The sequence below is a fragment of the Lathyrus oleraceus genome, unplaced genomic scaffold (genome assembly GCF_024323335.1).
Source record: "Lathyrus oleraceus cultivar Zhongwan6 unplaced genomic scaffold, CAAS_Psat_ZW6_1.0 chrUn0261, whole genome shotgun sequence".
Lineage (NCBI taxonomy): Eukaryota > Viridiplantae > Streptophyta > Magnoliopsida > Fabales > Fabaceae > Lathyrus > Lathyrus oleraceus.
Window position 1 is genome coordinate 17,477 of NW_026112652.1, and position 18,456 is coordinate 35,932.

At 40.1% G+C, this 18,456-nt stretch overlaps 64 non-coding genes and 3 pseudogenes across 64 annotated transcripts; all 67 read right to left on the reverse strand.

Moving 5' to 3' along the window:
* Positions 1-63: 63 nt before the first annotated feature.
* LOC127113053 (5S ribosomal RNA) lies at positions 64-182 on the reverse strand. The gene has a single exon (XR_007799179.1). It is a non-coding gene; the product is annotated as a 5S ribosomal RNA (ribosomal RNA).
* A 161-nt stretch (positions 183-343) lies between these two features.
* On the reverse strand, positions 344-462 carry LOC127113055 (5S ribosomal RNA). The gene has a single exon (XR_007799181.1). It is a non-coding gene; the product is annotated as a 5S ribosomal RNA (ribosomal RNA).
* A 161-nt stretch (positions 463-623) lies between these two features.
* On the reverse strand, positions 624-742 carry LOC127113056 (5S ribosomal RNA). The gene has a single exon (XR_007799182.1). It is a non-coding gene; the product is annotated as a 5S ribosomal RNA (ribosomal RNA).
* Positions 743-903: 161 nt separating this feature from the next.
* On the reverse strand, positions 904-1,022 carry LOC127113057 (5S ribosomal RNA). Its single transcript, XR_007799183.1, has one exon. It is a non-coding gene; the product is annotated as a 5S ribosomal RNA (ribosomal RNA).
* A 161-nt stretch (positions 1,023-1,183) lies between these two features.
* Positions 1,184-1,302, reverse strand: LOC127113058 (5S ribosomal RNA). Its single transcript, XR_007799184.1, has one exon. It is a non-coding gene; the product is annotated as a 5S ribosomal RNA (ribosomal RNA).
* Positions 1,303-1,463: 161 nt separating this feature from the next.
* Positions 1,464-1,582, reverse strand: LOC127113059 (5S ribosomal RNA). The gene has a single exon (XR_007799185.1). It is a non-coding gene; the product is annotated as a 5S ribosomal RNA (ribosomal RNA).
* A 160-nt stretch (positions 1,583-1,742) lies between these two features.
* LOC127113060 (5S ribosomal RNA) lies at positions 1,743-1,861 on the reverse strand. Its single transcript, XR_007799186.1, has one exon. It is a non-coding gene; the product is annotated as a 5S ribosomal RNA (ribosomal RNA).
* A 161-nt stretch (positions 1,862-2,022) lies between these two features.
* On the reverse strand, positions 2,023-2,141 carry LOC127113061 (5S ribosomal RNA). Its single transcript, XR_007799187.1, has one exon. It is a non-coding gene; the product is annotated as a 5S ribosomal RNA (ribosomal RNA).
* A 161-nt stretch (positions 2,142-2,302) lies between these two features.
* On the reverse strand, positions 2,303-2,421 carry LOC127113062 (5S ribosomal RNA). The gene has a single exon (XR_007799188.1). It is a non-coding gene; the product is annotated as a 5S ribosomal RNA (ribosomal RNA).
* Positions 2,422-2,582: 161 nt separating this feature from the next.
* Positions 2,583-2,701, reverse strand: LOC127113063 (5S ribosomal RNA). Its single transcript, XR_007799189.1, has one exon. It is a non-coding gene; the product is annotated as a 5S ribosomal RNA (ribosomal RNA).
* Positions 2,702-2,862: 161 nt separating this feature from the next.
* LOC127113064 (5S ribosomal RNA) lies at positions 2,863-2,981 on the reverse strand. The gene has a single exon (XR_007799190.1). It is a non-coding gene; the product is annotated as a 5S ribosomal RNA (ribosomal RNA).
* Positions 2,982-3,142: 161 nt separating this feature from the next.
* Positions 3,143-3,261, reverse strand: LOC127113066 (5S ribosomal RNA). Its single transcript, XR_007799192.1, has one exon. It is a non-coding gene; the product is annotated as a 5S ribosomal RNA (ribosomal RNA).
* Positions 3,262-3,422: 161 nt separating this feature from the next.
* LOC127113067 (5S ribosomal RNA) lies at positions 3,423-3,541 on the reverse strand. The gene has a single exon (XR_007799193.1). It is a non-coding gene; the product is annotated as a 5S ribosomal RNA (ribosomal RNA).
* Positions 3,542-3,590: 49 nt separating this feature from the next.
* Positions 3,591-3,713, reverse strand: LOC127113301 (uncharacterized; annotated as a pseudogene).
* A 161-nt stretch (positions 3,714-3,874) lies between these two features.
* On the reverse strand, positions 3,875-3,993 carry LOC127113068 (5S ribosomal RNA). Its single transcript, XR_007799194.1, has one exon. It is a non-coding gene; the product is annotated as a 5S ribosomal RNA (ribosomal RNA).
* A 161-nt stretch (positions 3,994-4,154) lies between these two features.
* On the reverse strand, positions 4,155-4,273 carry LOC127113069 (5S ribosomal RNA). Its single transcript, XR_007799195.1, has one exon. It is a non-coding gene; the product is annotated as a 5S ribosomal RNA (ribosomal RNA).
* Positions 4,274-4,434: 161 nt separating this feature from the next.
* LOC127113070 (5S ribosomal RNA) lies at positions 4,435-4,553 on the reverse strand. Its single transcript, XR_007799196.1, has one exon. It is a non-coding gene; the product is annotated as a 5S ribosomal RNA (ribosomal RNA).
* Positions 4,554-4,714: 161 nt separating this feature from the next.
* LOC127113071 (5S ribosomal RNA) lies at positions 4,715-4,833 on the reverse strand. The gene has a single exon (XR_007799197.1). It is a non-coding gene; the product is annotated as a 5S ribosomal RNA (ribosomal RNA).
* A 161-nt stretch (positions 4,834-4,994) lies between these two features.
* LOC127113073 (5S ribosomal RNA) lies at positions 4,995-5,113 on the reverse strand. The gene has a single exon (XR_007799198.1). It is a non-coding gene; the product is annotated as a 5S ribosomal RNA (ribosomal RNA).
* Positions 5,114-5,274: 161 nt separating this feature from the next.
* LOC127113074 (5S ribosomal RNA) lies at positions 5,275-5,393 on the reverse strand. Its single transcript, XR_007799199.1, has one exon. It is a non-coding gene; the product is annotated as a 5S ribosomal RNA (ribosomal RNA).
* A 49-nt stretch (positions 5,394-5,442) lies between these two features.
* LOC127113302 (uncharacterized) lies at positions 5,443-5,565 on the reverse strand (annotated as a pseudogene).
* Positions 5,566-5,726: 161 nt separating this feature from the next.
* Positions 5,727-5,845, reverse strand: LOC127113075 (5S ribosomal RNA). The gene has a single exon (XR_007799200.1). It is a non-coding gene; the product is annotated as a 5S ribosomal RNA (ribosomal RNA).
* Positions 5,846-6,006: 161 nt separating this feature from the next.
* Positions 6,007-6,125, reverse strand: LOC127113076 (5S ribosomal RNA). The gene has a single exon (XR_007799201.1). It is a non-coding gene; the product is annotated as a 5S ribosomal RNA (ribosomal RNA).
* A 161-nt stretch (positions 6,126-6,286) lies between these two features.
* LOC127113078 (5S ribosomal RNA) lies at positions 6,287-6,405 on the reverse strand. Its single transcript, XR_007799203.1, has one exon. It is a non-coding gene; the product is annotated as a 5S ribosomal RNA (ribosomal RNA).
* A 161-nt stretch (positions 6,406-6,566) lies between these two features.
* Positions 6,567-6,685, reverse strand: LOC127113079 (5S ribosomal RNA). Its single transcript, XR_007799204.1, has one exon. It is a non-coding gene; the product is annotated as a 5S ribosomal RNA (ribosomal RNA).
* Positions 6,686-6,846: 161 nt separating this feature from the next.
* On the reverse strand, positions 6,847-6,965 carry LOC127113080 (5S ribosomal RNA). The gene has a single exon (XR_007799205.1). It is a non-coding gene; the product is annotated as a 5S ribosomal RNA (ribosomal RNA).
* A 161-nt stretch (positions 6,966-7,126) lies between these two features.
* LOC127113081 (5S ribosomal RNA) lies at positions 7,127-7,245 on the reverse strand. The gene has a single exon (XR_007799206.1). It is a non-coding gene; the product is annotated as a 5S ribosomal RNA (ribosomal RNA).
* A 161-nt stretch (positions 7,246-7,406) lies between these two features.
* Positions 7,407-7,525, reverse strand: LOC127113082 (5S ribosomal RNA). The gene has a single exon (XR_007799207.1). It is a non-coding gene; the product is annotated as a 5S ribosomal RNA (ribosomal RNA).
* Positions 7,526-7,686: 161 nt separating this feature from the next.
* On the reverse strand, positions 7,687-7,805 carry LOC127113083 (5S ribosomal RNA). Its single transcript, XR_007799208.1, has one exon. It is a non-coding gene; the product is annotated as a 5S ribosomal RNA (ribosomal RNA).
* A 161-nt stretch (positions 7,806-7,966) lies between these two features.
* On the reverse strand, positions 7,967-8,085 carry LOC127113084 (5S ribosomal RNA). The gene has a single exon (XR_007799209.1). It is a non-coding gene; the product is annotated as a 5S ribosomal RNA (ribosomal RNA).
* A 161-nt stretch (positions 8,086-8,246) lies between these two features.
* LOC127113085 (5S ribosomal RNA) lies at positions 8,247-8,365 on the reverse strand. The gene has a single exon (XR_007799210.1). It is a non-coding gene; the product is annotated as a 5S ribosomal RNA (ribosomal RNA).
* A 161-nt stretch (positions 8,366-8,526) lies between these two features.
* Positions 8,527-8,645, reverse strand: LOC127113086 (5S ribosomal RNA). Its single transcript, XR_007799211.1, has one exon. It is a non-coding gene; the product is annotated as a 5S ribosomal RNA (ribosomal RNA).
* Positions 8,646-8,806: 161 nt separating this feature from the next.
* LOC127113087 (5S ribosomal RNA) lies at positions 8,807-8,925 on the reverse strand. The gene has a single exon (XR_007799212.1). It is a non-coding gene; the product is annotated as a 5S ribosomal RNA (ribosomal RNA).
* Positions 8,926-9,086: 161 nt separating this feature from the next.
* Positions 9,087-9,205, reverse strand: LOC127113090 (5S ribosomal RNA). The gene has a single exon (XR_007799214.1). It is a non-coding gene; the product is annotated as a 5S ribosomal RNA (ribosomal RNA).
* A 161-nt stretch (positions 9,206-9,366) lies between these two features.
* LOC127113091 (5S ribosomal RNA) lies at positions 9,367-9,485 on the reverse strand. Its single transcript, XR_007799215.1, has one exon. It is a non-coding gene; the product is annotated as a 5S ribosomal RNA (ribosomal RNA).
* A 161-nt stretch (positions 9,486-9,646) lies between these two features.
* On the reverse strand, positions 9,647-9,765 carry LOC127113092 (5S ribosomal RNA). The gene has a single exon (XR_007799216.1). It is a non-coding gene; the product is annotated as a 5S ribosomal RNA (ribosomal RNA).
* Positions 9,766-9,926: 161 nt separating this feature from the next.
* LOC127113093 (5S ribosomal RNA) lies at positions 9,927-10,045 on the reverse strand. The gene has a single exon (XR_007799217.1). It is a non-coding gene; the product is annotated as a 5S ribosomal RNA (ribosomal RNA).
* Positions 10,046-10,206: 161 nt separating this feature from the next.
* On the reverse strand, positions 10,207-10,325 carry LOC127113094 (5S ribosomal RNA). The gene has a single exon (XR_007799218.1). It is a non-coding gene; the product is annotated as a 5S ribosomal RNA (ribosomal RNA).
* Positions 10,326-10,486: 161 nt separating this feature from the next.
* Positions 10,487-10,605, reverse strand: LOC127113095 (5S ribosomal RNA). The gene has a single exon (XR_007799219.1). It is a non-coding gene; the product is annotated as a 5S ribosomal RNA (ribosomal RNA).
* Positions 10,606-10,654: 49 nt separating this feature from the next.
* On the reverse strand, positions 10,655-10,777 carry LOC127113303 (uncharacterized; annotated as a pseudogene).
* Positions 10,778-10,938: 161 nt separating this feature from the next.
* LOC127113096 (5S ribosomal RNA) lies at positions 10,939-11,057 on the reverse strand. Its single transcript, XR_007799220.1, has one exon. It is a non-coding gene; the product is annotated as a 5S ribosomal RNA (ribosomal RNA).
* Positions 11,058-11,218: 161 nt separating this feature from the next.
* LOC127113097 (5S ribosomal RNA) lies at positions 11,219-11,337 on the reverse strand. The gene has a single exon (XR_007799221.1). It is a non-coding gene; the product is annotated as a 5S ribosomal RNA (ribosomal RNA).
* A 161-nt stretch (positions 11,338-11,498) lies between these two features.
* On the reverse strand, positions 11,499-11,617 carry LOC127113098 (5S ribosomal RNA). Its single transcript, XR_007799222.1, has one exon. It is a non-coding gene; the product is annotated as a 5S ribosomal RNA (ribosomal RNA).
* A 161-nt stretch (positions 11,618-11,778) lies between these two features.
* Positions 11,779-11,897, reverse strand: LOC127113099 (5S ribosomal RNA). The gene has a single exon (XR_007799223.1). It is a non-coding gene; the product is annotated as a 5S ribosomal RNA (ribosomal RNA).
* A 161-nt stretch (positions 11,898-12,058) lies between these two features.
* LOC127113101 (5S ribosomal RNA) lies at positions 12,059-12,177 on the reverse strand. The gene has a single exon (XR_007799225.1). It is a non-coding gene; the product is annotated as a 5S ribosomal RNA (ribosomal RNA).
* Positions 12,178-12,338: 161 nt separating this feature from the next.
* Positions 12,339-12,457, reverse strand: LOC127113102 (5S ribosomal RNA). Its single transcript, XR_007799226.1, has one exon. It is a non-coding gene; the product is annotated as a 5S ribosomal RNA (ribosomal RNA).
* Positions 12,458-12,618: 161 nt separating this feature from the next.
* Positions 12,619-12,737, reverse strand: LOC127113103 (5S ribosomal RNA). The gene has a single exon (XR_007799227.1). It is a non-coding gene; the product is annotated as a 5S ribosomal RNA (ribosomal RNA).
* Positions 12,738-12,898: 161 nt separating this feature from the next.
* On the reverse strand, positions 12,899-13,017 carry LOC127113105 (5S ribosomal RNA). Its single transcript, XR_007799228.1, has one exon. It is a non-coding gene; the product is annotated as a 5S ribosomal RNA (ribosomal RNA).
* Positions 13,018-13,178: 161 nt separating this feature from the next.
* Positions 13,179-13,297, reverse strand: LOC127113106 (5S ribosomal RNA). Its single transcript, XR_007799229.1, has one exon. It is a non-coding gene; the product is annotated as a 5S ribosomal RNA (ribosomal RNA).
* A 161-nt stretch (positions 13,298-13,458) lies between these two features.
* LOC127113107 (5S ribosomal RNA) lies at positions 13,459-13,577 on the reverse strand. The gene has a single exon (XR_007799230.1). It is a non-coding gene; the product is annotated as a 5S ribosomal RNA (ribosomal RNA).
* A 161-nt stretch (positions 13,578-13,738) lies between these two features.
* LOC127113108 (5S ribosomal RNA) lies at positions 13,739-13,857 on the reverse strand. Its single transcript, XR_007799231.1, has one exon. It is a non-coding gene; the product is annotated as a 5S ribosomal RNA (ribosomal RNA).
* Positions 13,858-14,018: 161 nt separating this feature from the next.
* Positions 14,019-14,137, reverse strand: LOC127113109 (5S ribosomal RNA). The gene has a single exon (XR_007799232.1). It is a non-coding gene; the product is annotated as a 5S ribosomal RNA (ribosomal RNA).
* A 161-nt stretch (positions 14,138-14,298) lies between these two features.
* LOC127113110 (5S ribosomal RNA) lies at positions 14,299-14,417 on the reverse strand. Its single transcript, XR_007799233.1, has one exon. It is a non-coding gene; the product is annotated as a 5S ribosomal RNA (ribosomal RNA).
* Positions 14,418-14,578: 161 nt separating this feature from the next.
* On the reverse strand, positions 14,579-14,697 carry LOC127113111 (5S ribosomal RNA). The gene has a single exon (XR_007799234.1). It is a non-coding gene; the product is annotated as a 5S ribosomal RNA (ribosomal RNA).
* Positions 14,698-14,858: 161 nt separating this feature from the next.
* LOC127113113 (5S ribosomal RNA) lies at positions 14,859-14,977 on the reverse strand. The gene has a single exon (XR_007799236.1). It is a non-coding gene; the product is annotated as a 5S ribosomal RNA (ribosomal RNA).
* Positions 14,978-15,138: 161 nt separating this feature from the next.
* Positions 15,139-15,257, reverse strand: LOC127113114 (5S ribosomal RNA). The gene has a single exon (XR_007799237.1). It is a non-coding gene; the product is annotated as a 5S ribosomal RNA (ribosomal RNA).
* A 161-nt stretch (positions 15,258-15,418) lies between these two features.
* On the reverse strand, positions 15,419-15,537 carry LOC127113115 (5S ribosomal RNA). Its single transcript, XR_007799238.1, has one exon. It is a non-coding gene; the product is annotated as a 5S ribosomal RNA (ribosomal RNA).
* A 161-nt stretch (positions 15,538-15,698) lies between these two features.
* Positions 15,699-15,817, reverse strand: LOC127113116 (5S ribosomal RNA). The gene has a single exon (XR_007799239.1). It is a non-coding gene; the product is annotated as a 5S ribosomal RNA (ribosomal RNA).
* A 161-nt stretch (positions 15,818-15,978) lies between these two features.
* Positions 15,979-16,097, reverse strand: LOC127113117 (5S ribosomal RNA). The gene has a single exon (XR_007799240.1). It is a non-coding gene; the product is annotated as a 5S ribosomal RNA (ribosomal RNA).
* A 161-nt stretch (positions 16,098-16,258) lies between these two features.
* On the reverse strand, positions 16,259-16,377 carry LOC127113118 (5S ribosomal RNA). Its single transcript, XR_007799241.1, has one exon. It is a non-coding gene; the product is annotated as a 5S ribosomal RNA (ribosomal RNA).
* A 161-nt stretch (positions 16,378-16,538) lies between these two features.
* Positions 16,539-16,657, reverse strand: LOC127113119 (5S ribosomal RNA). Its single transcript, XR_007799242.1, has one exon. It is a non-coding gene; the product is annotated as a 5S ribosomal RNA (ribosomal RNA).
* Positions 16,658-16,818: 161 nt separating this feature from the next.
* LOC127113121 (5S ribosomal RNA) lies at positions 16,819-16,937 on the reverse strand. The gene has a single exon (XR_007799243.1). It is a non-coding gene; the product is annotated as a 5S ribosomal RNA (ribosomal RNA).
* A 161-nt stretch (positions 16,938-17,098) lies between these two features.
* On the reverse strand, positions 17,099-17,217 carry LOC127113122 (5S ribosomal RNA). Its single transcript, XR_007799244.1, has one exon. It is a non-coding gene; the product is annotated as a 5S ribosomal RNA (ribosomal RNA).
* Positions 17,218-17,378: 161 nt separating this feature from the next.
* LOC127113123 (5S ribosomal RNA) lies at positions 17,379-17,497 on the reverse strand. The gene has a single exon (XR_007799245.1). It is a non-coding gene; the product is annotated as a 5S ribosomal RNA (ribosomal RNA).
* Positions 17,498-17,658: 161 nt separating this feature from the next.
* Positions 17,659-17,777, reverse strand: LOC127113125 (5S ribosomal RNA). The gene has a single exon (XR_007799247.1). It is a non-coding gene; the product is annotated as a 5S ribosomal RNA (ribosomal RNA).
* A 161-nt stretch (positions 17,778-17,938) lies between these two features.
* Positions 17,939-18,057, reverse strand: LOC127113126 (5S ribosomal RNA). Its single transcript, XR_007799248.1, has one exon. It is a non-coding gene; the product is annotated as a 5S ribosomal RNA (ribosomal RNA).
* A 161-nt stretch (positions 18,058-18,218) lies between these two features.
* LOC127113127 (5S ribosomal RNA) lies at positions 18,219-18,337 on the reverse strand. Its single transcript, XR_007799249.1, has one exon. It is a non-coding gene; the product is annotated as a 5S ribosomal RNA (ribosomal RNA).
* Positions 18,338-18,456: the final 119 nt, after the last annotated feature.

An 18,456-nucleotide genomic window follows, 5' to 3' on the forward strand; every position in this document is an offset into this window, starting at 1 on the left:
TTTCCGACTCTTTTACGCCGATTAACAGAAATAAAAAGAAGTATTTAAAAAATCGCAAAAAAAGAGGTGCAACACAAGGACTTCCCAGGAGGTCACCCATCCTAGTACTACTCTCGCCCAAGCACGCTTAACTGCGGAGTTCTGATGGGATCCGGTGCATTAGTGCTGGTATGATCGCACCTGATATCTCATGCGCTTTGATTGTATATATTTTATTTCTTTCACTTATTAACGGCAAAACAAACATAATTAACGCTGAAATGCTTGTCTTCTCCTACTTTTTCCGACTCTTTTACGCCGATTAACAGAAATAAAAAGAAGTATTTAAAAAATCGCAAAAAAAGAGGTGCAACACAAGGACTTCCCAGGAGGTCACCCATCCTAGTACTACTCTCGCCCAAGCACGCTTAACTGCGGAGTTCTGATGGGATCCGGTGCATTAGTGCTGGTATGATCGCACCTGATATCTCATGCGCTTTGATTGTATATATTTTATTTCTTTCACTTATTAACGGCAAAACAAACATAATTAACGCTGAAATGCTTGTCTTCTCCTACTTTTTCCGACTCTTTTACGCCGATTAACAGAAATAAAAAGAAGTATTTAAAAAATCGCAAAAAAAGAGGTGCAACACAAGGACTTCCCAGGAGGTCACCCATCCTAGTACTACTCTCGCCCAAGCACGCTTAACTGCGGAGTTCTGATGGGATCCGGTGCATTAGTGCTGGTATGATCGCACCTGATATCTCATGCGCTTTGATTGTATATATTTTATTTCTTTCACTTATTAACGGCAAAACAAACATAATTAACGCTGAAATGCTTGTCTTCTCCTACTTTTTCCGACTCTTTTACGCCGATTAACAGAAATAAAAAGAAGTATTTAAAAAATCGCAAAAAAAGAGGTGCAACACAAGGACTTCCCAGGAGGTCACCCATCCTAGTACTACTCTCGCCCAAGCACGCTTAACTGCGGAGTTCTGATGGGATCCGGTGCATTAGTGCTGGTATGATCGCACCTGATATCTCATGCGCTTTGATTGTATATATTTTATTTCTTTCACTTATTAACGGCAAAACAAACATAATTAACGCTGAAATGCTTGTCTTCTCCTACTTTTTCCGACTCTTTTACGCCGATTAACAGAAATAAAAAGAAGTATTTAAAAAATCGCAAAAAAAGAGGTGCAACACAAGGACTTCCCAGGAGGTCACCCATCCTAGTACTACTCTCGCCCAAGCACGCTTAACTGCGGAGTTCTGATGGGATCCGGTGCATTAGTGCTGGTATGATCGCACCTGATATCTCATGCGCTTTGATTGTATATATTTTATTTCTTTCACTTATTAACGGCAAAACAAACATAATTAACGCTGAAATGCTTGTCTTCTCCTACTTTTTCCGACTCTTTTACGCCGATTAACAGAAATAAAAAGAAGTATTTAAAAAATCGCAAAAAAAGAGGTGCAACACAAGGACTTCCCAGGAGGTCACCCATCCTAGTACTACTCTCGCCCAAGCACGCTTAACTGCGGAGTTCTGATGGGATCCGGTGCATTAGTGCTGGTATGATCGCACCTGATATCTCATGCGCTTTGATTGTATATATTTATTTCTTTCACTTATTAACGGCAAAACAAACATAATTAACGCTGAAATGCTTGTCTTCTCCTACTTTTTCCGACTCTTTTACGCCGATTAACAGAAATAAAAAGAAGTATTTAAAAAATCGCAAAAAAAGAGGTGCAACACAAGGACTTCCCAGGAGGTCACCCATCCTAGTACTACTCTCGCCCAAGCACGCTTAACTGCGGAGTTCTGATGGGATCCGGTGCATTAGTGCTGGTATGATCGCACCTGATATCTCATGCGCTTTGATTGTATATATTTTATTTCTTTCACTTATTAACGGCAAAACAAACATAATTAACGCTGAAATGCTTGTCTTCTCCTACTTTTTCCGACTCTTTTACGCCGATTAACAGAAATAAAAAGAAGTATTTAAAAAATCGCAAAAAAAGAGGTGCAACACAAGGACTTCCCAGGAGGTCACCCATCCTAGTACTACTCTCGCCCAAGCACGCTTAACTGCGGAGTTCTGATGGGATCCGGTGCATTAGTGCTGGTATGATCGCACCTGATATCTCATGCGCTTTGATTGTATATATTTTATTTCTTTCACTTATTAACGGCAAAACAAACATAATTAACGCTGAAATGCTTGTCTTCTCCTACTTTTTCCGACTCTTTTACGCCGATTAACAGAAATAAAAAGAAGTATTTAAAAAATCGCAAAAAAAGAGGTGCAACACAAGGACTTCCCAGGAGGTCACCCATCCTAGTACTACTCTCGCCCAAGCACGCTTAACTGCGGAGTTCTGATGGGATCCGGTGCATTAGTGCTGGTATGATCGCACCTGATATCTCATGCGCTTTGATTGTATATATTTTATTTCTTTCACTTATTAACGGCAAAACAAACATAATTAACGCTGAAATGCTTGTCTTCTCCTACTTTTTCCGACTCTTTTACGCCGATTAACAGAAATAAAAAGAAGTATTTAAAAAATCGCAAAAAAAGAGGTGCAACACAAGGACTTCCCAGGAGGTCACCCATCCTAGTACTACTCTCGCCCAAGCACGCTTAACTGCGGAGTTCTGATGGGATCCGGTGCATTAGTGCTGGTATGATCGCACCTGATATCTCATGCGCTTTGATTGTATATATTTTATTTCTTTCACTTATTAACGGCAAAACAAACATAATTAACGCTGAAATGCTTGTCTTCTCCTACTTTTTCCGACTCTTTTACGCCGATTAACAGAAATAAAAAGAAGTATTTAAAAAATCGCAAAAAAAGAGGTGCAACACAAGGACTTCCCAGGAGGTCACCCATCCTAGTACTACTCTCGCCCAAGCACGCTTAACTGCGGAGTTCTGATGGGATCCGGTGCATTAGTGCTGGTATGATCGCACCTGATATCTCATGCGCTTTGATTGTATATATTTTATTTCTTTCACTTATTAACGGCAAAACAAACATAATTAACGCTGAAATGCTTGTCTTCTCCTACTTTTTCCGACTCTTTTACGCCGATTAACAGAAATAAAAAGAAGTATTTAAAAAATCGCAAAAAAAGAGGTGCAACACAAGGACTTCCCAGGAGGTCACCCATCCTAGTACTACTCTCGCCCAAGCACGCTTAACTGCGGAGTTCTGATGGGATCCGGTGCATTAGTGCTGGTATGATCGCACCTGATATCTCATGCGCTTTGATTGTATATATTTTATTTCTTTCACTTATTAACGGCAAAACAAACATAATTAACGCTGAAATGCTTGTCTTCTCCTACTTTTTCCGACTCTTTTACGCCGATTAACAGAAATAAAAAGAAGTATTTAAAAAATCGCAAAAAAAGAGGTGCAACACAAGGACTTCCCAGGAGGTCACCCATCCTAGTACTACTCTCGCCCAAGCACGCTTAACTGCGGAGTTCTGATGGGATCCGGTGCATTAGTGCTGGTATGATCGCACCTGATATCTCATGCGCTTTGATTGTATATATTTTATTTCTTTCACTTATTAACGGCAAAACAAACATAATTAACGCCCAGGAGGTCACCCATCCTAGTACTACTCTCGCCCAAGCACGCTTAACTGCGGAGTTCTGATGGGATCCGGTGCATTAGTGCTGGTATGATCGCACCTGATATCTCATGCGCTTTGATTGTATATATTTTATTTCTTTCACTTATTAACGGCAAAACAAACATAATTAACGCTGAAATGCTTGTCTTCTCCTACTTTTTCCGACTCTTTTACGCCGATTAACAGAAATAAAAAGAAGTATTTAAAAAATCGCAAAAAAAGAGGTGCAACACAAGGACTTCCCAGGAGGTCACCCATCCTAGTACTACTCTCGCCCAAGCACGCTTAACTGCGGAGTTCTGATGGGATCCGGTGCATTAGTGCTGGTATGATCGCACCTGATATCTCATGCGCTTTGATTGTATATATTTTATTTCTTTCACTTATTAACGGCAAAACAAACATAATTAACGCTGAAATGCTTGTCTTCTCCTACTTTTTCCGACTCTTTTACGCCGATTAACAGAAATAAAAAGAAGTATTTAAAAAATCGCAAAAAAAGAGGTGCAACACAAGGACTTCCCAGGAGGTCACCCATCCTAGTACTACTCTCGCCCAAGCACGCTTAACTGCGGAGTTCTGATGGGATCCGGTGCATTAGTGCTGGTATGATCGCACCTGATATCTCATGCGCTTTGATTGTATATATTTTATTTCTTTCACTTATTAACGGCAAAACAAACATAATTAACGCTGAAATGCTTGTCTTCTCCTACTTTTTCCGACTCTTTTACGCCGATTAACAGAAATAAAAAGAAGTATTTAAAAAATCGCAAAAAAAGAGGTGCAACACAAGGACTTCCCAGGAGGTCACCCATCCTAGTACTACTCTCGCCCAAGCACGCTTAACTGCGGAGTTCTGATGGGATCCGGTGCATTAGTGCTGGTATGATCGCACCTGATATCTCATGCGCTTTGATTGTATATATTTTATTTCTTTCACTTATTAACGGCAAAACAAACATAATTAACGCTGAAATGCTTGTCTTCTCCTACTTTTTCCGACTCTTTTACGCCGATTAACAGAAATAAAAAGAAGTATTTAAAAAATCGCAAAAAAAGAGGTGCAACACAAGGACTTCCCAGGAGGTCACCCATCCTAGTACTACTCTCGCCCAAGCACGCTTAACTGCGGAGTTCTGATGGGATCCGGTGCATTAGTGCTGGTATGATCGCACCTGATATCTCATGCGCTTTGATTGTATATATTTTATTTCTTTCACTTATTAACGGCAAAACAAACATAATTAACGCTGAAATGCTTGTCTTCTCCTACTTTTTCCGACTCTTTTACGCCGATTAACAGAAATAAAAAGAAGTATTTAAAAAATCGCAAAAAAAGAGGTGCAACACAAGGACTTCCCAGGAGGTCACCCATCCTAGTACTACTCTCGCCCAAGCACGCTTAACTGCGGAGTTCTGATGGGATCCGGTGCATTAGTGCTGGTATGATCGCACCTGATATCTCATGCGCTTTGATTGTATATATTTTATTTCTTTCACTTATTAACGGCAAAACAAACATAATTAACGCTGAAATGCTTGTCTTCTCCTACTTTTTCCGACTCTTTTACGCCGATTAACAGAAATAAAAAGAAGTATTTAAAAAATCGCAAAAAAAGAGGTGCAACACAAGGACTTCCCAGGAGGTCACCCATCCTAGTACTACTCTCGCCCAAGCACGCTTAACTGCGGAGTTCTGATGGGATCCGGTGCATTAGTGCTGGTATGATCGCACCTGATATCTCATGCGCTTTGATTGTATATATTTTATTTCTTTCACTTATTAACGGCAAAACAAACATAATTAACGCCCAGGAGGTCACCCATCCTAGTACTACTCTCGCCCAAGCACGCTTAACTGCGGAGTTCTGATGGGATCCGGTGCATTAGTGCTGGTATGATCGCACCTGATATCTCATGCGCTTTGATTGTATATATTTTATTTCTTTCACTTATTAACGGCAAAACAAACATAATTAACGCTGAAATGCTTGTCTTCTCCTACTTTTTCCGACTCTTTTACGCCGATTAACAGAAATAAAAAGAAGTATTTAAAAAATCGCAAAAAAAGAGGTGCAACACAAGGACTTCCCAGGAGGTCACCCATCCTAGTACTACTCTCGCCCAAGCACGCTTAACTGCGGAGTTCTGATGGGATCCGGTGCATTAGTGCTGGTATGATCGCACCTGATATCTCATGCGCTTTGATTGTATATATTTTATTTCTTTCACTTATTAACGGCAAAACAAACATAATTAACGCTGAAATGCTTGTCTTCTCCTACTTTTTCCGACTCTTTTACGCCGATTAACAGAAATAAAAAGAAGTATTTAAAAAATCGCAAAAAAAGAGGTGCAACACAAGGACTTCCCAGGAGGTCACCCATCCTAGTACTACTCTCGCCCAAGCACGCTTAACTGCGGAGTTCTGATGGGATCCGGTGCATTAGTGCTGGTATGATCGCACCTGATATCTCATGCGCTTTGATTGTATATATTTTATTTCTTTCACTTATTAACGGCAAAACAAACATAATTAACGCTGAAATGCTTGTCTTCTCCTACTTTTTCCGACTCTTTTACGCCGATTAACAGAAATAAAAAGAAGTATTTAAAAAATCGCAAAAAAAGAGGTGCAACACAAGGACTTCCCAGGAGGTCACCCATCCTAGTACTACTCTCGCCCAAGCACGCTTAACTGCGGAGTTCTGATGGGATCCGGTGCATTAGTGCTGGTATGATCGCACCTGATATCTCATGCGCTTTGATTGTATATATTTTATTTCTTTCACTTATTAACGGCAAAACAAACATAATTAACGCTGAAATGCTTGTCTTCTCCTACTTTTTCCGACTCTTTTACGCCGATTAACAGAAATAAAAAGAAGTATTTAAAAAATCGCAAAAAAAGAGGTGCAACACAAGGACTTCCCAGGAGGTCACCCATCCTAGTACTACTCTCGCCCAAGCACGCTTAACTGCGGAGTTCTGATGGGATCCGGTGCATTAGTGCTGGTATGATCGCACCTGATATCTCATGCGCTTTGATTGTATATATTTTATTTCTTTCACTTATTAACGGCAAAACAAACATAATTAACGCTGAAATGCTTGTCTTCTCCTACTTTTTCCGACTCTTTTACGCCGATTAACAGAAATAAAAAGAAGTATTTAAAAAATCGCAAAAAAAGAGGTGCAACACAAGGACTTCCCAGGAGGTCACCCATCCTAGTACTACTCTCGCCCAAGCACGCTTAACTGCGGAGTTCTGATGGGATCCGGTGCATTAGTGCTGGTATGATCGCACCTGATATCTCATGCGCTTTGATTGTATATATTTTATTTCTTTCACTTATTAACGGCAAAACAAACATAATTAACGCTGAAATGCTTGTCTTCTCCTACTTTTTCCGACTCTTTTACGCCGATTAACAGAAATAAAAAGAAGTATTTAAAAAATCGCAAAAAAAGAGGTGCAACACAAGGACTTCCCAGGAGGTCACCCATCCTAGTACTACTCTCGCCCAAGCACGCTTAACTGCGGAGTTCTGATGGGATCCGGTGCATTAGTGCTGGTATGATCGCACCTGATATCTCATGCGCTTTGATTGTATATATTTTATTTCTTTCACTTATTAACGGCAAAACAAACATAATTAACGCTGAAATGCTTGTCTTCTCCTACTTTTTCCGACTCTTTTACGCCGATTAACAGAAATAAAAAGAAGTATTTAAAAAATCGCAAAAAAAGAGGTGCAACACAAGGACTTCCCAGGAGGTCACCCATCCTAGTACTACTCTCGCCCAAGCACGCTTAACTGCGGAGTTCTGATGGGATCCGGTGCATTAGTGCTGGTATGATCGCACCTGATATCTCATGCGCTTTGATTGTATATATTTTATTTCTTTCACTTATTAACGGCAAAACAAACATAATTAACGCTGAAATGCTTGTCTTCTCCTACTTTTTCCGACTCTTTTACGCCGATTAACAGAAATAAAAAGAAGTATTTAAAAAATCGCAAAAAAAGAGGTGCAACACAAGGACTTCCCAGGAGGTCACCCATCCTAGTACTACTCTCGCCCAAGCACGCTTAACTGCGGAGTTCTGATGGGATCCGGTGCATTAGTGCTGGTATGATCGCACCTGATATCTCATGCGCTTTGATTGTATATATTTTATTTCTTTCACTTATTAACGGCAAAACAAACATAATTAACGCTGAAATGCTTGTCTTCTCCTACTTTTTCCGACTCTTTTACGCCGATTAACAGAAATAAAAAGAAGTATTTAAAAAATCGCAAAAAAAGAGGTGCAACACAAGGACTTCCCAGGAGGTCACCCATCCTAGTACTACTCTCGCCCAAGCACGCTTAACTGCGGAGTTCTGATGGGATCCGGTGCATTAGTGCTGGTATGATCGCACCTGATATCTCATGCGCTTTGATTGTATATATTTTATTTCTTTCACTTATTAACGGCAAAACAAACATAATTAACGCTGAAATGCTTGTCTTCTCCTACTTTTTCCGACTCTTTTACGCCGATTAACAGAAATAAAAAGAAGTATTTAAAAAATCGCAAAAAAAGAGGTGCAACACAAGGACTTCCCAGGAGGTCACCCATCCTAGTACTACTCTCGCCCAAGCACGCTTAACTGCGGAGTTCTGATGGGATCCGGTGCATTAGTGCTGGTATGATCGCACCTGATATCTCATGCGCTTTGATTGTATATATTTTATTTCTTTCACTTATTAACGGCAAAACAAACATAATTAACGCTGAAATGCTTGTCTTCTCCTACTTTTTCCGACTCTTTTACGCCGATTAACAGAAATAAAAAGAAGTATTTAAAAAATCGCAAAAAAAGAGGTGCAACACAAGGACTTCCCAGGAGGTCACCCATCCTAGTACTACTCTCGCCCAAGCACGCTTAACTGCGGAGTTCTGATGGGATCCGGTGCATTAGTGCTGGTATGATCGCACCTGATATCTCATGCGCTTTGATTGTATATATTTTATTTCTTTCACTTATTAACGGCAAAACAAACATAATTAACGCTGAAATGCTTGTCTTCTCCTACTTTTTCCGACTCTTTTACGCCGATTAACAGAAATAAAAAGAAGTATTTAAAAAATCGCAAAAAAAGAGGTGCAACACAAGGACTTCCCAGGAGGTCACCCATCCTAGTACTACTCTCGCCCAAGCACGCTTAACTGCGGAGTTCTGATGGGATCCGGTGCATTAGTGCTGGTATGATCGCACCTGATATCTCATGCGCTTTGATTGTATATATTTTATTTCTTTCACTTATTAACGGCAAAACAAACATAATTAACGCTGAAATGCTTGTCTTCTCCTACTTTTTCCGACTCTTTTACGCCGATTAACAGAAATAAAAAGAAGTATTTAAAAAATCGCAAAAAAAGAGGTGCAACACAAGGACTTCCCAGGAGGTCACCCATCCTAGTACTACTCTCGCCCAAGCACGCTTAACTGCGGAGTTCTGATGGGATCCGGTGCATTAGTGCTGGTATGATCGCACCTGATATCTCATGCGCTTTGATTGTATATATTTTATTTCTTTCACTTATTAACGGCAAAACAAACATAATTAACGCTGAAATGCTTGTCTTCTCCTACTTTTTCCGACTCTTTTACGCCGATTAACAGAAATAAAAAGAAGTATTTAAAAAATCGCAAAAAAAGAGGTGCAACACAAGGACTTCCCAGGAGGTCACCCATCCTAGTACTACTCTCGCCCAAGCACGCTTAACTGCGGAGTTCTGATGGGATCCGGTGCATTAGTGCTGGTATGATCGCACCTGATATCTCATGCGCTTTGATTGTATATATTTTATTTCTTTCACTTATTAACGGCAAAACAAACATAATTAACGCTGAAATGCTTGTCTTCTCCTACTTTTTCCGACTCTTTTACGCCGATTAACAGAAATAAAAAGAAGTATTTAAAAAATCGCAAAAAAAGAGGTGCAACACAAGGACTTCCCAGGAGGTCACCCATCCTAGTACTACTCTCGCCCAAGCACGCTTAACTGCGGAGTTCTGATGGGATCCGGTGCATTAGTGCTGGTATGATCGCACCTGATATCTCATGCGCTTTGATTGTATATATTTTATTTCTTTCACTTATTAACGGCAAAACAAACATAATTAACGCTGAAATGCTTGTCTTCTCCTACTTTTTCCGACTCTTTTACGCCGATTAACAGAAATAAAAAGAAGTATTTAAAAAATCGCAAAAAAAGAGGTGCAACACAAGGACTTCCCAGGAGGTCACCCATCCTAGTACTACTCTCGCCCAAGCACGCTTAACTGCGGAGTTCTGATGGGATCCGGTGCATTAGTGCTGGTATGATCGCACCTGATATCTCATGCGCTTTGATTGTATATATTTTATTTCTTTCACTTATTAACGGCAAAACAAACATAATTAACGCTGAAATGCTTGTCTTCTCCTACTTTTTCCGACTCTTTTACGCCGATTAACAGAAATAAAAAGAAGTATTTAAAAAATCGCAAAAAAAGAGGTGCAACACAAGGACTTCCCAGGAGGTCACCCATCCTAGTACTACTCTCGCCCAAGCACGCTTAACTGCGGAGTTCTGATGGGATCCGGTGCATTAGTGCTGGTATGATCGCACCTGATATCTCATGCGCTTTGATTGTATATATTTTATTTCTTTCACTTATTAACGGCAAAACAAACATAATTAACGCTGAAATGCTTGTCTTCTCCTACTTTTTCCGACTCTTTTACGCCGATTAACAGAAATAAAAAGAAGTATTTAAAAAATCGCAAAAAAAGAGGTGCAACACAAGGACTTCCCAGGAGGTCACCCATCCTAGTACTACTCTCGCCCAAGCACGCTTAACTGCGGAGTTCTGATGGGATCCGGTGCATTAGTGCTGGTATGATCGCACCTGATATCTCATGCGCTTTGATTGTATATATTTTATTTCTTTCACTTATTAACGGCAAAACAAACATAATTAACGCCCAGGAGGTCACCCATCCTAGTACTACTCTCGCCCAAGCACGCTTAACTGCGGAGTTCTGATGGGATCCGGTGCATTAGTGCTGGTATGATCGCACCTGATATCTCATGCGCTTTGATTGTATATATTTTATTTCTTTCACTTATTAACGGCAAAACAAACATAATTAACGCTGAAATGCTTGTCTTCTCCTACTTTTTCCGACTCTTTTACGCCGATTAACAGAAATAAAAAGAAGTATTTAAAAAATCGCAAAAAAAGAGGTGCAACACAAGGACTTCCCAGGAGGTCACCCATCCTAGTACTACTCTCGCCCAAGCACGCTTAACTGCGGAGTTCTGATGGGATCCGGTGCATTAGTGCTGGTATGATCGCACCTGATATCTCATGCGCTTTGATTGTATATATTTTATTTCTTTCACTTATTAACGGCAAAACAAACATAATTAACGCTGAAATGCTTGTCTTCTCCTACTTTTTCCGACTCTTTTACGCCGATTAACAGAAATAAAAAGAAGTATTTAAAAAATCGCAAAAAAAGAGGTGCAACACAAGGACTTCCCAGGAGGTCACCCATCCTAGTACTACTCTCGCCCAAGCACGCTTAACTGCGGAGTTCTGATGGGATCCGGTGCATTAGTGCTGGTATGATCGCACCTGATATCTCATGCGCTTTGATTGTATATATTTTATTTCTTTCACTTATTAACGGCAAAACAAACATAATTAACGCTGAAATGCTTGTCTTCTCCTACTTTTTCCGACTCTTTTACGCCGATTAACAGAAATAAAAAGAAGTATTTAAAAAATCGCAAAAAAAGAGGTGCAACACAAGGACTTCCCAGGAGGTCACCCATCCTAGTACTACTCTCGCCCAAGCACGCTTAACTGCGGAGTTCTGATGGGATCCGGTGCATTAGTGCTGGTATGATCGCACCTGATATCTCATGCGCTTTGATTGTATATATTTTATTTCTTTCACTTATTAACGGCAAAACAAACATAATTAACGCTGAAATGCTTGTCTTCTCCTACTTTTTCCGACTCTTTTACGCCGATTAACAGAAATAAAAAGAAGTATTTAAAAAATCGCAAAAAAAGAGGTGCAACACAAGGACTTCCCAGGAGGTCACCCATCCTAGTACTACTCTCGCCCAAGCACGCTTAACTGCGGAGTTCTGATGGGATCCGGTGCATTAGTGCTGGTATGATCGCACCTGATATCTCATGCGCTTTGATTGTATATATTTTATTTCTTTCACTTATTAACGGCAAAACAAACATAATTAACGCTGAAATGCTTGTCTTCTCCTACTTTTTCCGACTCTTTTACGCCGATTAACAGAAATAAAAAGAAGTATTTAAAAAATCGCAAAAAAAGAGGTGCAACACAAGGACTTCCCAGGAGGTCACCCATCCTAGTACTACTCTCGCCCAAGCACGCTTAACTGCGGAGTTCTGATGGGATCCGGTGCATTAGTGCTGGTATGATCGCACCTGATATCTCATGCGCTTTGATTGTATATATTTTATTTCTTTCACTTATTAACGGCAAAACAAACATAATTAACGCTGAAATGCTTGTCTTCTCCTACTTTTTCCGACTCTTTTACGCCGATTAACAGAAATAAAAAGAAGTATTTAAAAAATCGCAAAAAAAGAGGTGCAACACAAGGACTTCCCAGGAGGTCACCCATCCTAGTACTACTCTCGCCCAAGCACGCTTAACTGCGGAGTTCTGATGGGATCCGGTGCATTAGTGCTGGTATGATCGCACCTGATATCTCATGCGCTTTGATTGTATATATTTTATTTCTTTCACTTATTAACGGCAAAACAAACATAATTAACGCTGAAATGCTTGTCTTCTCCTACTTTTTCCGACTCTTTTACGCCGATTAACAGAAATAAAAAGAAGTATTTAAAAAATCGCAAAAAAAGAGGTGCAACACAAGGACTTCCCAGGAGGTCACCCATCCTAGTACTACTCTCGCCCAAGCACGCTTAACTGCGGAGTTCTGATGGGATCCGGTGCATTAGTGCTGGTATGATCGCACCTGATATCTCATGCGCTTTGATTGTATATATTTTATTTCTTTCACTTATTAACGGCAAAACAAACATAATTAACGCTGAAATGCTTGTCTTCTCCTACTTTTTCCGACTCTTTTACGCCGATTAACAGAAATAAAAAGAAGTATTTAAAAAATCGCAAAAAAAGAGGTGCAACACAAGGACTTCCCAGGAGGTCACCCATCCTAGTACTACTCTCGCCCAAGCACGCTTAACTGCGGAGTTCTGATGGGATCCGGTGCATTAGTGCTGGTATGATCGCACCTGATATCTCATGCGCTTTGATTGTATATATTTTATTTCTTTCACTTATTAACGGCAAAACAAACATAATTAACGCTGAAATGCTTGTCTTCTCCTACTTTTTCCGACTCTTTTACGCCGATTAACAGAAATAAAAAGAAGTATTTAAAAAATCGCAAAAAAAGAGGTGCAACACAAGGACTTCCCAGGAGGTCACCCATCCTAGTACTACTCTCGCCCAAGCACGCTTAACTGCGGAGTTCTGATGGGATCCGGTGCATTAGTGCTGGTATGATCGCACCTGATATCTCATGCGCTTTGATTGTATATATTTTATTTCTTTCACTTATTAACGGCAAAACAAACATAATTAACGCTGAAATGCTTGTCTTCTCCTACTTTTTCCGACTCTTTTACGCCGATTAACAGAAATAAAAAGAAGTATTTAAAAAATCGCAAAAAAAGAGGTGCAACACAAGGACTTCCCAGGAGGTCACCCATCCTAGTACTACTCTCGCCCAAGCACGCTTAACTGCGGAGTTCTGATGGGATCCGGTGCATTAGTGCTGGTATGATCGCACCTGATATCTCATGCGCTTTGATTGTATATATTTTATTTCTTTCACTTATTAACGGCAAAACAAACATAATTAACGCTGAAATGCTTGTCTTCTCCTACTTTTTCCGACTCTTTTACGCCGATTAACAGAAATAAAAAGAAGTATTTAAAAAATCGCAAAAAAAGAGGTGCAACACAAGGACTTCCCAGGAGGTCACCCATCCTAGTACTACTCTCGCCCAAGCACGCTTAACTGCGGAGTTCTGATGGGATCCGGTGCATTAGTGCTGGTATGATCGCACCTGATATCTCATGCGCTTTGATTGTATATATTTTATTTCTTTCACTTATTAACGGCAAAACAAACATAATTAACGCTGAAATGCTTGTCTTCTCCTACTTTTTCCGACTCTTTTACGCCGATTAACAGAAATAAAAAGAAGTATTTAAAAAATCGCAAAAAAAGAGGTGCAACACAAGGACTTCCCAGGAGGTCACCCATCCTAGTACTACTCTCGCCCAAGCACGCTTAACTGCGGAGTTCTGATGGGATCCGGTGCATTAGTGCTGGTATGATCGCACCTGATATCTCATGCGCTTTGATTGTATATATTTTATTTCTTTCACTTATTAACGGCAAAACAAACATAATTAACGCTGAAATGCTTGTCTTCTCCTACTTTTTCCGACTCTTTTACGCCGATTAACAGAAATAAAAAGAAGTATTTAAAAAATCGCAAAAAAAGAGGTGCAACACAAGGACTTCCCAGGAGGTCACCCATCCTAGTACTACTCTCGCCCAAGCACGCTTAACTGCGGAGTTCTGATGGGATCCGGTGCATTAGTGCTGGTATGATCGCACCTGATATCTCATGCGCTTTGATTGTATATATTTTATTTCTTTCACTTATTAACGGCAAAACAAACATAATTAACGCTGAAATGCTTGTCTTCTCCTACTTTTTCCGACTCTTTTACGCCGATTAACAGAAATAAAAAGAAGTATTTAAAAAATCGCAAAAAAAGAGGTGCAACACAAGGACTTCCCAGGAGGTCACCCATCCTAGTACTACTCTCGCCCAAGCACGCTTAACTGCGGAGTTCTGATGGGATCCGGTGCATTAGTGCTGGTATGATCGCACCTGATATCTCATGCGCTTTGATTGTATATATTTTATTTCTTTCACTTATTAACGGCAAAACAAACATAATTAACGCTGAAATGCTTGTCTTCTCCTACTTTTTCCGACTCTTTTACGCCGATTAACAGAAATAAAAAGAAGTATTTAAAAAATCGCAAAAAAAGAGGTGCAACACAAGGACTTCCCAGGAGGTCACCCATCCTAGTACTACTCTCGCCCAAGCACGCTTAACTGCGGAGTTCTGATGGGATCCGGTGCATTAGTGCTGGTATGATCGCACCTGATATCTCATGCGCTTTGATTGTATATATTTTATTTCTTTCACTTATTAACGGCAAAACAAACATAATTAACGCTGAAATGCTTGTCTTCTCCTACTTTTTCCGACTCTTTTACGCCGATTAACAGAAATAAAAAGAAGTATTTAAAAAATCGCAAAAAAAGAGGTGCAACACAAGGACTTCCCAGGAGGTCACCCATCCTAGTACTACTCTCGCCCAAGCACGCTTAACTGCGGAGTTCTGATGGGATCCGGTGCATTAGTGCTGGTATGATCGCACCTGATATCTCATGCGCTTTGATTGTATATATTTTATTTCTTTCACTTATTAACGGCAAAACAAACATAATTAACGCTGAAATGCTTGTCTTCTCCTACTTTTTCCGACTCTTTTACGCCGATTAACAGAAATAAAAAGAAGTATTTAAAAAATCGCAAAAAAAGAGGTGCAACACAAGGACTTCCCAGGAGGTCACCCATCCTAGTACTACTCTCGCCCAAGCACGCTTAACTGCGGAGTTCTGATGGGATCCGGTGCATTAGTGCTGGTATGATCGCACCTGATATCTCATGCGCTTTGATTGTATATATTTTATTTCTTTCACTTATTAACGGCAAAACAAACATAATTAACGCTGAAATGCTTGTCTTCTCCTACTTTTTCCGACTCTTTTACGCCGATTAACAGAAATAAAAAGAAGTATTTAAAAAATCGCAAAAAAAGAGGTGCAACACAAGGACTTCCCAGGAGGTCACCCATCCTAGTACTACTCTCGCCCAAGCACGCTTAACTGCGGAGTTCTGATGGGATCCGGTGCATTAGTGCTGGTATGATCGCACCTGATATCTCATGCGCTTTGATTGTATATATTTTATTTCTTTCACTTATTAACGGCAAAACAAACATAATTAACGCTGAAATGCTTGTCTTCTCCTACTTTTTCCGACTCTTTTACGCCGATTAACAGAAATAAAAAGAAGTATTTAAAAAATCGCAAAAAAAGAGGTGCAACACAAGGACTTCCCAGGAGGTCACCCATCCTAGTACTACTCTCGCCCAAGCACGCTTAACTGCGGAGTTCTGATGGGATCCGGTGCATTAGTGCTGGTATGATCGCACCTGATATCTCATGCGCTTTGATTGTATATATTTTATTTCTTTCACTTATTAACGGCAAAACAAACATAATTAACGCTGAAATGCTTGTCTTCTCCTACTTTTTCCGACTCTTTTACGCCGATTAACAGAAATAAAAAGAAGTATTTAAAAAATCGCAAAAAAAGAGGTGCAACACAAGGACTTCCCAGGAGGTCACCCATCCTAGTACTACTCTCGCCCAAGCACGCTTAACTGCGGAGTTCTGATGGGATCCGGTGCATTAGTGCTGGTATGATCGCACCTGATATCTCATGCGCTTTGATTGTATATATTTTATTTCTTTCACTTATTAACGGCAAAACAAACATAATTAACGCTGAAATGCTTGTCTTCTCCTACTTTTTCCGACTCTTTTACGCCGATTAACAGAAATAAAAAGAAGTATTTAAAAAATCGCAAAAAAAGAGGTGCAACACAAGGACTTCCCAGGAGGTCACCCATCCTAGTACTACTCTCGCCCAAGCACGCTTAACTGCGGAGTTCTGATGGGATCCGGTGCATTAGTGCTGGTATGATCGCACCTGATATCTCATGCGCTTTGATTGTATATATTTTATTTCTTTCACTTATTAACGGCAAAACAAACATAATTAACGCTGAAATGCTTGTCTTCTCCTACTTTTTCCGACTCTTTTACGCCGATTAACAGAAATAAAAAGAAGTATTTAAAAAATCGCAAAAAAAGAGGTGCAACACAAGGACTTCCCAGGAGGTCACCCATCCTAGTACTACTCTCGCCCAAGCACGCTTAACTGCGGAGTTCTGATGGGATCCGGTGCATTAGTGCTGGTATGATCGCACCTGATATCTCATGCGCTTTGATTGTATATATTTTATTTCTTTCACTTATTAACGGCAAAACAAACATAATTAACGCTGAAATGCTTGTCTTCTCCTACTTTTTCCGACTCTTTTACGCCGATTAACAGAAATAAAAAGAAGTATTTAAAAAATCGCAAAAAAAGAGGTGCAACACAAGGACTTCCCAGGAGGTCACCCATCCTAGTACTACTCTCGCCCAAGCACGCTTAACTGCGGAGTTCTGATGGGATCCGGTGCATTAGTGCTGGTATGATCGCACCTGATATCTCATGCGCTTTGATTGTATATATTTTATTTCTTTCACTTATTAACGGCAAAACAAACATAATTAACGCTGAAATGCTTGTCTTCTCCTACTTTTTCCGACTCTTTTACGCCGATTAACAGAAATAAAAAGAAGTATTTAAAAAATCGCAAAAAAAGAGGTGCAACACAAGGACTTCCCAGGAGGTCACCCATCCTAGTACTACTCTCGCCCAAGCACGCTTAACTGCGGAGTTCTGATGGGATCCGGTGCATTAGTGCTGGTATGATCGCACCTGATATCTCATGCGCTTTGATTGTATATATTTTATTTCTTTCACTTATTAACGGCAAAACAAACATAATTAACGCTGAAATGCTTGTCTTCTCCTACTTTTTCCGACTCTTTTACGCCGATTAACAGAAATAAAAAGAAGTATTTAAAAAATCGCAAAAAAAGAGGTGCAACACAAGGACTTCCCAGGAGGTCACCCATCCTAGTACTACTCTCGCCCAAGCACGCTTAACTGCGGAGTTCTGATGGGATCCGGTGCATTAGTGCTGGTATGATCGCACCTGATATCTCATGCGCTTTGATTGTATATATTTTATTTCTTTCACTTATTAACGGCAAAACAAACATAATTAACGCTGAAATGCTTGTCTTCTCCTACTTTTTCCGACTCTTTTACGCCGATTAACAGAAATAAAAAGAAGTATTTAAAAAATCGCAAAAAAAGAGGTGCAACACAAGGACTTCCCAGGAGGTCACCCATCCTAGTACTACTCTCGCCCAAGCACGCTTAACTGCGGAGTTCTGATGGGATCCGGTGCATTAGTGCTGGTATGATCGCACCTGATATCTCATGCGCTTTGATTGTATATATTTTATTTCTTTCACTTATTAACGGCAAAACAAACATAATTAACGCTGAAATGCTTGTCTTCTCCTACTTTTTCCGACTCTTTTACGCCGATTAACAGAAATAAAAAGAAGTATTTAAAAAATCGCAAAAAAAGAGGTGCAACACAAGGACTTCCCAGGAGGTCACCCATCCTAGTACTACTCTCGCCCAAGCACGCTTAACTGCGGAGTTCTGATGGGATCCGGTGCATTAGTGCTGGTATGATCGCACCTGATATCTCATGCGCTTTGATTGTATATATTTTATTTCTTTCACTTATTAACGGCAAAACAAACATAATTAACGCTGAAATGCTTGTCTTCTCCTACTTTTTCCGACTCTTTTACGCCGA